Raw genomic sequence first — 10,197 nt, 5'->3', positions numbered from 1 at the left:
GTATAAAGCCTGACTAGGGACTGGATCCCAAGACTGTGAGATCATGACTTGAGCCAAAGTCAAGAGTAGGACGTGCAATGGACTGAGCCACTCAGGTGCCCCTGAATCCCAATTTTTATTTAAACAAGATCCATAGAGGTCTTGTGGGCTCATTAAGTTTTCAAGGAATCAATTAATTTTAATTAATCTAAGTTATCAAATTTGTGAGCATGGAGTTGTTTGCAGTATTCCTTATTATCCTTTCAAGGTCCATGAGATCTATAAATTTTAATATCTGATATTGGTAATCAGCATTTGGTTTTGTTGATTTTTTTTGTTTTCTTGTTTTCAATTTTGTTAATTTTTACTTCAATTTTACAATTATTTCCTTATTTTTATTTGCCTTAGTTTTAATTTGCTCTTCTTTTCTAGTTTCCTAAGGTAGAAGCTCAAGTTATTCATATTAGAATGTTTGGCTTTTCTACTATGTACATTTAATGCTTTAAATTTCCTTCTAAGTCCTACTTTAGCTGCATCTGACACATTTGATAAATTGCAGTTTAATTTTAGTTTAGTTAATAATATTTGAAAAATTTCTTTTGAGATGACTGTTTTGACTCATGAGTTATTTGGAAGTATGTTAATGTTCAAATACTTAGGGATTTTCTGGCTATCTTTCTGTAATTAATTTCTAACATTTTGTATGACTTTTGTTTTTTTGAATTTGTTAAGGTATATTTTATGACCCAGAATGTTCATGTGAGCTTGACAAAAATGTGTATTTTGCTGTTGTTGGATAGAATATTCTACAGATGTCAATTAGTCCAAGTTGTTTGATAGTGCTATTTACGTCATCTATAGTCTCACTGATTTTCCACATGTTTGATAAATCAATTGTTAACAGAGATGTGTTAAAGTCTCTGATTATAACTTTGGATTTATCTCTTTCTCTTTCCAGTTCTATCAGTTTTTGCCTTGTGTATTTTAATGCTCTATTGGTAGGTGCATACACATTCAGAATTGTTATGTCTTCTTGGAGAATTGATTCCTTTATCATTGTGTAATACCCCTTCATCTTTGATGATCTTCCTTGTTTCAAATCCTGCATTGTTTGAAATTAATAAAGTGACTCCAGCTTTCTTTTGTTAGTGGTAGTATGGTAGTTCTTAATCTAAGAACTTAAATCTTTACTATTTATATACTAACTCTGTATGTTTTTTTAAATTTATTTTTTAAATTTACATCCAAGTTAGCTAGCATATAATGAAACGGTGATTTCAGGAGTAGATTCCTTAATACTCCTTACCCATTTAGCCCATCCCCCCCTCCCACAACCACTCCAGCAACCCTCCCTCTGTTCTCCATGTTTAAGAGTATCTTATGTTTTGTCCCTCTCCCTGTTTTTATATAATTTTTGCTTCCCTTCCCTTATGTTCATCTGTTTTGTATCTTAAAGTTCTCATATGATTGAAGTCATATGATATTTGTCTGTCTCTGACTAATTTCGCTTAGCATAATACCCTCTAGTTCCATCCACGTAGTTGCAAATGGCAAGATTTCATTCTTTTTGATGACGAGTAATACTCCGTTGTGTGTGTGTGTATGTGTGTGTGTGTGTATATATATATATATATATATATATACACACACACACGCCACATCTTCTTTATCTATTCATCCATCGATGGACATTTGGGCTCTTTTGATACTTTGGCTATTGTTGATAGTGCTGCCATAAACATGGGGGTGCATGTGCCCCTTCGAAACAGCATACCTGTATCCCTTGGATAAATACCTAGTAGTGCAATTGCTGGGTCATAGGATAGTTCTAATTTAGTTTTTTGAGGAACATCTATAATGTTTTCCAGAGTGGCTGCACCAGTTTGCATTCCCACCAACAGTGCAAAAGAGATCCTCTTTCTCCGCATCCTCACCAATGTCTGTTGTTGCCTGAGTTGTTAATGTTAGCCATTCTGACAGGTGTGAGGTGGTATCTCAGTGTGGTTTTGATTTATATTTCCCTGATGATGGGTGATGTTGAGCATTTTTTCATGTGTCGGTTGGTCATCTGGATGTCTTCTTTGGAGAAGTGTGTATTCATGTCTTTTGCCCATTTCTTCACTGGATTGATTATTTGTTTTTTGGGTGTTGAGTTTGATAAGTTCTTTATAGATTTTGGATACTAACCCTTTATCTGATATGTCATTTGGAAATATCTTCTCCCATTCTGTCGGTTGCCTTTTAGTTTTGCTGATTGTTTCCTTCGCTGTGCAGAAGCTTTTGTTTTGATGAGATCCCAAAAGTTCATTTTTGCTTTTGTTTCCCTTGCCTCTGGAGACGTGTTGAGTAAGAGGTTGCTTGTGGCCAATATAAAAGAGGTTTTTGCCTGCTTTGTCCTTGAGGATTTTGATGGCTTCCTGTCTTACATTTAGGTTTTTCATGCATTTTGAGTTTATTTTCATGTATGGTGTAAGAAGGTGGTCCAGGTTCTTTTTCTGCATGTCGCTGTCCAGTTTTCCCAGCACCACTTGCTGAAGAGACTGTCTTTATTCCATTGGATATTCTTTCCTACTTTGTCAAAGATTAGTTGGCCACATGTTTGTGGGTCCATTTCTGGGTTCTCTATTTTGTTCCATTGATCTGAGTGTCCGTTTTTGTGCCAGTACCATATTGTCTTGATGATTACAGCTTTGTAGTACATCTTGAAGTCCGGGATTGTGATGCCTTCAGTTTTGGTTTTCTTTTTCACGATTTCTGTGGCTCTTCAGGGTCTTTTCTGTTTCCATACAAATTTTAGGATTGTTTGTTCTAGCTCTGTGAAGAATGCTGGTGTTATTTTGATAGGTATTGCATTGAATATGTAGATTGCTTTGGGTAGTATTGACATTTTAACAATATTTGTTCTTCCTGTCCAAGAGTATGGAATATTTTTCCGTTTTTTTGTGTCTTCTTCAATTTCTTTCATACGCTTTCTATAGTTTTCAGTGTATAGATTTTTCACGTCTTTGGTTAGATTTATTCCTAGGTATTTTATTGCTTTTGGTCTAACTTTGTGTTTAAAGTGGGTTTCTTGTAAAAACATACAATTGGGTTGTGTTTTTGTATCTGTTGTGGCAATCTGTCTTTTAATAGATGTGTTTAAACCGTTTGCAATAAAGTAATTATTTACATAGTATGATTAATATCTATAATCTTTGTAATGTTTTCTATTAATTACAACTGTTTTTTATTTCTTCCCCCTCCTCTTTTTCTGCCTTCTCTGGTTTTAGCCGGGCATTTTGTACAATTCCATTTTTCTTTTATACTTCTTTAAAAACATTTTTAGTAGTTGTCCTAGAATTTCCAATATACAGTTTTAAATAATTTAAGTACATTTTCAAATAACACTATATTGCTTCATATGTGTTGCAGGTGCCTTATAACAGAGTATCCCAATTCCATTTTCTATCCATTGTGACATTGCTGTCATTCATTTCTTTTATCTAAATGCTATAATTATCAAATATGTTATTGTTATTGCTTTAAACAAACAGCTACATTTTAGATGAGAATGAAAAATAATATTTTACTTTATTTATTCCTTCTCTAATACTCTTTCTTTTTGCAGGTTCTGACTGACATAATTTTTCCTTTGCCTGAAGAATTCTTTTGTTAACCTTTCTTGCAAGGAAGGTCTGTTGACAATAATAAATTTTCTCAGTTTTCTGTTCTCTTTTTGTCTGCAAAAGTCTCCATTTCTCCTTGCTTTGGAAGGATAATTTTACTGGATATAGAATTTTAGATTGGTAATTCTTTTCCCCAGATTTAAAGATTTCACTCTTTTCTTGATTGTATGATTTCTGATTAGAAGTCCATATTAATTATTATCTGTATTCCTTTACAGGTTAGGTTTTGTGGGGTCTTTTTCCTCTTCTATCTTCCTTCAAGATTTTTCTTTTTGTATATTTCTGTAGTTTGAAGATAATATAGTATAATATATAATTTTTATTTTATATTTGTCTTAGGTGGTAGTCTCTGAGCTTCCTTAGAGCTGTGGTTTGGTGTCTATCATTGATTTGGATAGTTTTTGGCCATTAGAACTTCAAACATGTCTTCTACTCCATTCTCTTTTTCTTCTCCTTCTGGTTTTCCAATTATGTACATGTTATACCTGTTGAAATTGTCCCATAGTTCTTGGATGTTTTGTCCCTTTTTCCCAAATTTTTTCTCTTTGTATTTCAGTTTGAGAAATTTCTATTCACCTATGTTCAAGTTCACTGCTTCTTGTCCTGGTTGATGATATTATACTGTTAGAGACATTCTTCATTTCTGTAATTGTGTTTTTGATTTTTAGCATTTTCTGTTGACTCTGTCTTAAGAGTTTTCCTTTCTCTGCTTACATGATCCATCTTGCATGTTGTCCTCCTTTTTGATTAAAAAGTTTCTTAAAAATATTTTATTTTTGAGAGAGAGACACACACACACAGAGTGTGGGCAGAGGAGGGGCAGAGAGGGAGACACAAAATCTGAATCAGGCTCCAGTCTCTGAGCTGTTAGAATAGAGCCCAATGTGGGGCTTGAACTCACGAACTACGAGATCACGACCTGAGCCAAAGTCAGACACAAAACTGACTGAGCCACCTAGGTGCCCCTATTCCTTTTTAAAATTAAAGCTCTTAATGTATTAATCATAGTTATTTAAAATTCCCTGTCTGATAATTCCAACATTTGTGTTTTATCTAGTCTGGTTCTCATGATAACTTTATCTCTTTGGACTGTGTTTTTTCTTGTCTTTTGAATGCATTGTAATTTCTATTGAAAGCTGGACATGTTGTGTTAGGGAACAGGAACTGAAATAAATAGGCCTTTAGCATGAGGTTTTATGTTAATTGGGCTAGGATTTGGACTGTGTTTAATATTTGTTGTAGTAGAGGCTTCTCATTCTTCTAGTGTCTTTGTTTTGTCTTTTTTCTTGGCTTTGGAGCATCTCTGTGTTCGTTCAGAAGGAGTCTATGCCTTATGATTCTTTCAGCCTTAACCCACTGTTTTTATCCCAGAGCCTTTTGGTAACAGGTTGTAGTGAAGGGAATTTTCTATAATCTGGTGTGAAGTCTCTCATCTTTAGTGGGCTTGTGGCTTGTGGTTGTGACCTCCAGAAGTGTTTCTATTTCCTCCTCCAGTGGCGTACCTCCTGCACCTACAACATCTCCTACACCCTTCCAGGGCTGCAGCACTCCCGATCTATTTCCTTAAAACCCTATCCCCTGTTAACTATGTGTTTTCTCCCTTTAGATGATATAGGAGCAGGAGGGTCTGGAATAGGATGGAGAAATCTCTGAGTACGCTTACCTGTCATTACTCTTTCCCCTGCAGTAGCCACCAGGAGGTCCTGCCCAGATCCTCAGTCTGAGAACCTGGTGGGGTTCCTGGAGGGAAACCTCATGGCAGTGTGGGGGTCCCCCACAACTGCACCCTCGGTAGTTTCTTACTCTCATGCTGGTCCACACTCAGTCTCCAGGAATTCATCAAAACTGTCATTTAAATATACCTACTGGTTTCTGCCTCCAGTGGCTTCTGTTTCAGTTAAGCATCTCTCAGTTGCTCTATTTCTCTGGGTGTGTCAGTCTCTTCATTTTTTTTTTTTTTTTTTTTTTTTTTTTTTTTTTAGATTTTAGTTTTTAAGTAATCTCTACACCCAGCATGGGTCTCGAACTTACAACCCCAAGATCAAGAGTTGCATGCTCTACTAACTGAGCCAGCCAGGCGCCCCATCTCTTCATATTTTGAGGTGGTGGTTTTCCCGTGACTTCAGTTTCCTGATGAGTGCAAGAAATGGGTTGATTTTCTGTTTGTCCAGCTTCATCTTGTAAGAATAGGAGTGATGTCTTCCAAGCTCTTTACATGTCAGGTCTGAAATCAGAGGTACATTAAGGTTTGAGTGGCGCAACAGGTTAGATGTTTAGGTCCAAGGAAGAGGGTGGTCTAATGCATACGCTGGCACCGTGTCCAAAGACTGGGGTATGGCTTGAGGGAGCTCTTGCTGCTTCAGGGGACACAATCTCCTTATTTGTTAAATGGGAGCAATTTCACCTGCCCCAGAGTGCTGTGAGAGGACAAATGTGACAGCTGAAAAGTGTTACAAGGTCTTTCCGTCAGTGTTAAGACAGTCACACTCCACTTTCCTGGAACCTGTGGCTTTACCATGGCAGAAAGGAGACTCAACTTTCTGGGGTGTTTGTTTTCTCTGACGTCTCTCCTGACTTGTCCCCCTTGTCATGTAATCAGCCCACATTTATAAAATATCAGTCTGGGATTTGGTTTCTCTGAGACTGTTTCTCTCTCTCTCATACACACACACACACACACACACACGCTCACACACACACACACACACACACACACACACACACCCCTGCTCCAGCACTGGCAGGCCTCCAGCCATCAGAAACATGCATCCTGTCAGTTTAAAGGGGAGTTGGCAGGAATCATTGGGAAAACACACTTGTTCTGGGATCTGGGCTCATTGGAATTTGCTCCTGCTGGACATTCCCTGGCCCCAAAGCAATGCCAACATAAGGCAATGCCACAAGCCTCCCCTCCTTGCCTGACCTTTCCTTGCTCCATGCCTATGGGCCTTGGAGAGCAGCTGCAGAAGACTGGTTGACCTCCAGAAGCAGCTCCTGTGAGCCAGCTGCCAGGGAATTCTCTCAAATGGGGCCTTCCAAGGGATGGACATGTTTCTTGGTCCTAAAGCAGAGAAATTAGAAACAGAAAGAGACATTGAAAGATATTCTGTTCAAAATAAGCCCCCTGTCTCCCCCAGCAGTTGAATAAAAGTTCTTTCATTTGGGTGTATTTTATTTTTAAAAGTTAAATTTAACAGTTTTTAAAAACAAAGTGGAATAGGTCAGAAATTTGGAGGAAAAAAACCACTGGAATTTTTTCTTTTTCTGTAAGTCCCTCCTGGTGAGGCTGCTCTTTGAAGAACTTACAAAGTTTCTTACAAATCTGCTTGGACCATCTTTCCAAAAGCAATAGCCCCCAGATGACCCAATCACTCCCATCTCTTTTTTCTGGATTTGTGTCATTTTCCCATGTAAGCCACCCTCAGGGCAGAATAAGGGCAAGGGGATGCCCTGACTGGTGCCATGTAGGTGAACAGCAGACTCCCTCAGGGTCCAGGTGAGAACAGGAGATGGCCTCTTTGTGTACTTTGGGAATAGGTATGGCCTCTTCAAGATGTTCTACTTTTGGGGGGAGGCTCTTGACCAACTTCCTGGGAAGAGCTGGGATAAGAACTCTTATGTGAATGCTGATATGATCCATCCACAATGATAGGCCTCACCAGCTGACTGCTTCTGCCAGAGAAAGCATCGTGTGGAAGGAAATAATGGCTTTCTTGTTGCCTCTGCTGTGCATACATGTTCTGAAAATTCATACTAGCATCTTTGTCCTTTTTACTCACATTGCCTTTCATGGAGATGAGTTGTCTTTATTCATTTCTTTATGTGATTATTGGTTTAGGGCTCATCTCTCTTGTTCTGGGCTCCAATGAGGTCACTTGCCAGTACGAATTCTTAGGGCCTACCACAGAGTAAACTTTCAAATACTTGGTGGCATTTTTTTTTTAATTTTTAAATTTATTTTTTATTTTTTAAAGTTTATTTATTTATTTTGAAAGAGAGGGAGAGACAGAGAATCCTAAGCAGTATCTGCACTGTCAGCATAGAGCCCCAAGCAGGGCTTGAACTCATGAACCATGAGATTGTGACCTGAGCTGAAACCAATTCGAATGTTTAAACGACTGAGCCATCCAGACAGCCCTAAATCTATTTTTAAATTCAAGTATAATTAACACACAATGTCAAATTAGTTTCAAGTATACAATATAATGATTGAACAATTCTGTACCTTAGTGCTCATAACAATAAGTGTACTCTTAATCTCCTTTGCCTATTTCATCCATCCCTCCACCAACCTTTCCTCTGGCAACCACCAGTTTGTTCTCTGTAGTTAAGAGTTTGTTTTTTTATTTGTCTCTTTTTTCCTTTGTTCGTTTGTTTTGTTTCTTAAATTCCACACATGAGTGAAATTGTATGGTATTTGTCTTTCTTTGATCTCACTTAGCATATACCCTGTAGGTCCATCCATGTTGCTGTAAATGGCATGATATCATCCTTTTTTATAGAAGAGTAATATTCCATCATATGTATATATATATATATTCTTTATTCATCTACCAATGGGGCTTGGGCTGCTTCCATAATTTAGGTATTGTAAATAATGCTGAAGTCAACATAGGGGTGCATATATCTTTTCGAATTTGTGTTTTCATATTCTTTGGGTAAATACCCAGTAGTAGAATTGCTGGGTTGTATGGCAATTCTATTTTTATTTTCTTGAGGAACCTCCATACTGTTTTCCAGAGTGGCTGCACCAAGTTGCATTCCCACAAACAGTGCATGAGAGATCCTTTTTCTCCACATCCTCACCAGCACTTGTTTGGTGACATTACTTTAACTTAAGTATCACCACTGCCCTATGGATAAGCTTTATTTTTATACCCATTTGACAGAGGAAGGAACTAAGACTTTACACAATTCCCTCAAGTCCCCTAACTGGAAATCCAGATCAGAAAGATTGATTCTTAAGCCCATGCTTTCAAATGACATACTAGAAATCCTCCTGCTAGATGAGGGAGTGAGAAGGAAAATGAACACACCATTCAATCTTATGAGAACTTAACAAGAAGAAAAAGAGGAAACATGCTTGAGGGGCCTGTGAAAAGGAAGGTTTAAAAAACTGTTTCAGGCAAGAACTCTCTGGAAGGCAATTTTGAATGCCAGGCACTGGCTCTGGAACATGGTTGGTTGGACTGTCACACTAATGTTTGTTTTGGTGAATCAGAGTCAAAAACCTTCTCTTTTGCCAGGCATTGGAATTTGAAAAAAAATTTCTATAAATGGATCTAAAGTTTTGATAATTTATTTCAATTAAATGACTTTTTTTGGTTAAAAATGTGAGTGAACAACTGATTTCAAATTTATTTGGCATTGCAATTGTTAAAATGATAATTCACCAGCTAGAATTTAATATTTTACCTGGAAGAAGGGTGGACATGATCATTTTTTTAAGCATGCATTTTATAGTAGGTTCTTCACATTGAGTCATATCATAGCATCTTTGAAGGCAGATTGTATCTCTTCCCTTGCTTTACTGTCTCCTATAGTGGCCAATAAATGGTTGGGGTTGGGAGGTCTAGGGTCTGTTCTGGGTTCTGCATTTATGAATCTGGCAAATCTTATGATCTTCCTAGGACGCCATTTTGTCCTGACTTAAATGAAGGGGGATGAGTTAGATGGGTCATAAAGGATTTTTCTGGGTTAAAAGTTCAATGAGTCCATGACTCCAGATGGGTGTTCTGGTCCCTCTTTTATAGCCCTCTCTCTTTAGGAATAATGGAAGGGCCAGAGAGGCGAAGCCACTGTTCAGTCAACACCTGCACAGCCTGTCTGACAGGTGGGTCCTGAGAATAAGCAGTCTCTGTGTGGTGGCCAAGTGCTGAGCCTGCAGCCTGCAGCTGGCCTTCTTGGCTTCTGTCGACCCCTTGGCTGCTGCGTCAGTCTTTGGAATCTCCGAGTCTCCAGCAACTGTTCAATAGTTTGCTTTTTCTCCTCCTAAGAGACAGTCAAGGGCGTTAGGGGGCTTGTTACTTTGGGAAGTCTGCCACATTTACGAATGCCTTGTAACCCCTAATGAGTGACAGATTTATTTGACAATTTTTGATAAGTGGGTTGTTTGCGATTCACTGACGGAAGGAATTATTTGTAATTTTTGACTTGAAAGGCTGACCATCAGAGCAATGACTAAGTGAGTGTGCGTATTAAAAGGTCATTCATCGTTGCTTAACATCCTGTCATATATCATCTTCTGATCTTTCTGTTTTTATTGTTTTGATCTAAAAAAAAATCTGTTTTAAATGTAAGAGCTGGAAATTGGGAAATGACAGAACTATTTATGGTCCCCGTGAGCAGCCGGCCCATTTCAGTGACAAACGTTGTAAACATGTTGTGTTAAAATCCCAGTCCTTTGCTCTTGATTTTAATTGCTTGGAATTCATTGAACTTGAGGCACCCTGGATTCTGTTTCCTGCTGAGATTTGGTAATGGTGACATTCTGACTTGGCAGAGTGAGCGTTGCTCTGCTGAGTCACGGTTCTCTTAACTCCGTCCAGGTCTC

This window comes from Panthera onca, chromosome A3 (genome assembly GCF_046562875.1).
Source record: "Panthera onca isolate mPanOnc1 chromosome A3, mPanOnc1 haplotype 2, whole genome shotgun sequence".
Lineage (NCBI taxonomy): Eukaryota > Metazoa > Chordata > Mammalia > Carnivora > Felidae > Panthera > Panthera onca.
The sequence above is the reverse complement of the archived record's forward strand: the minus strand, read 5'-3'. Positions refer to the sequence as shown.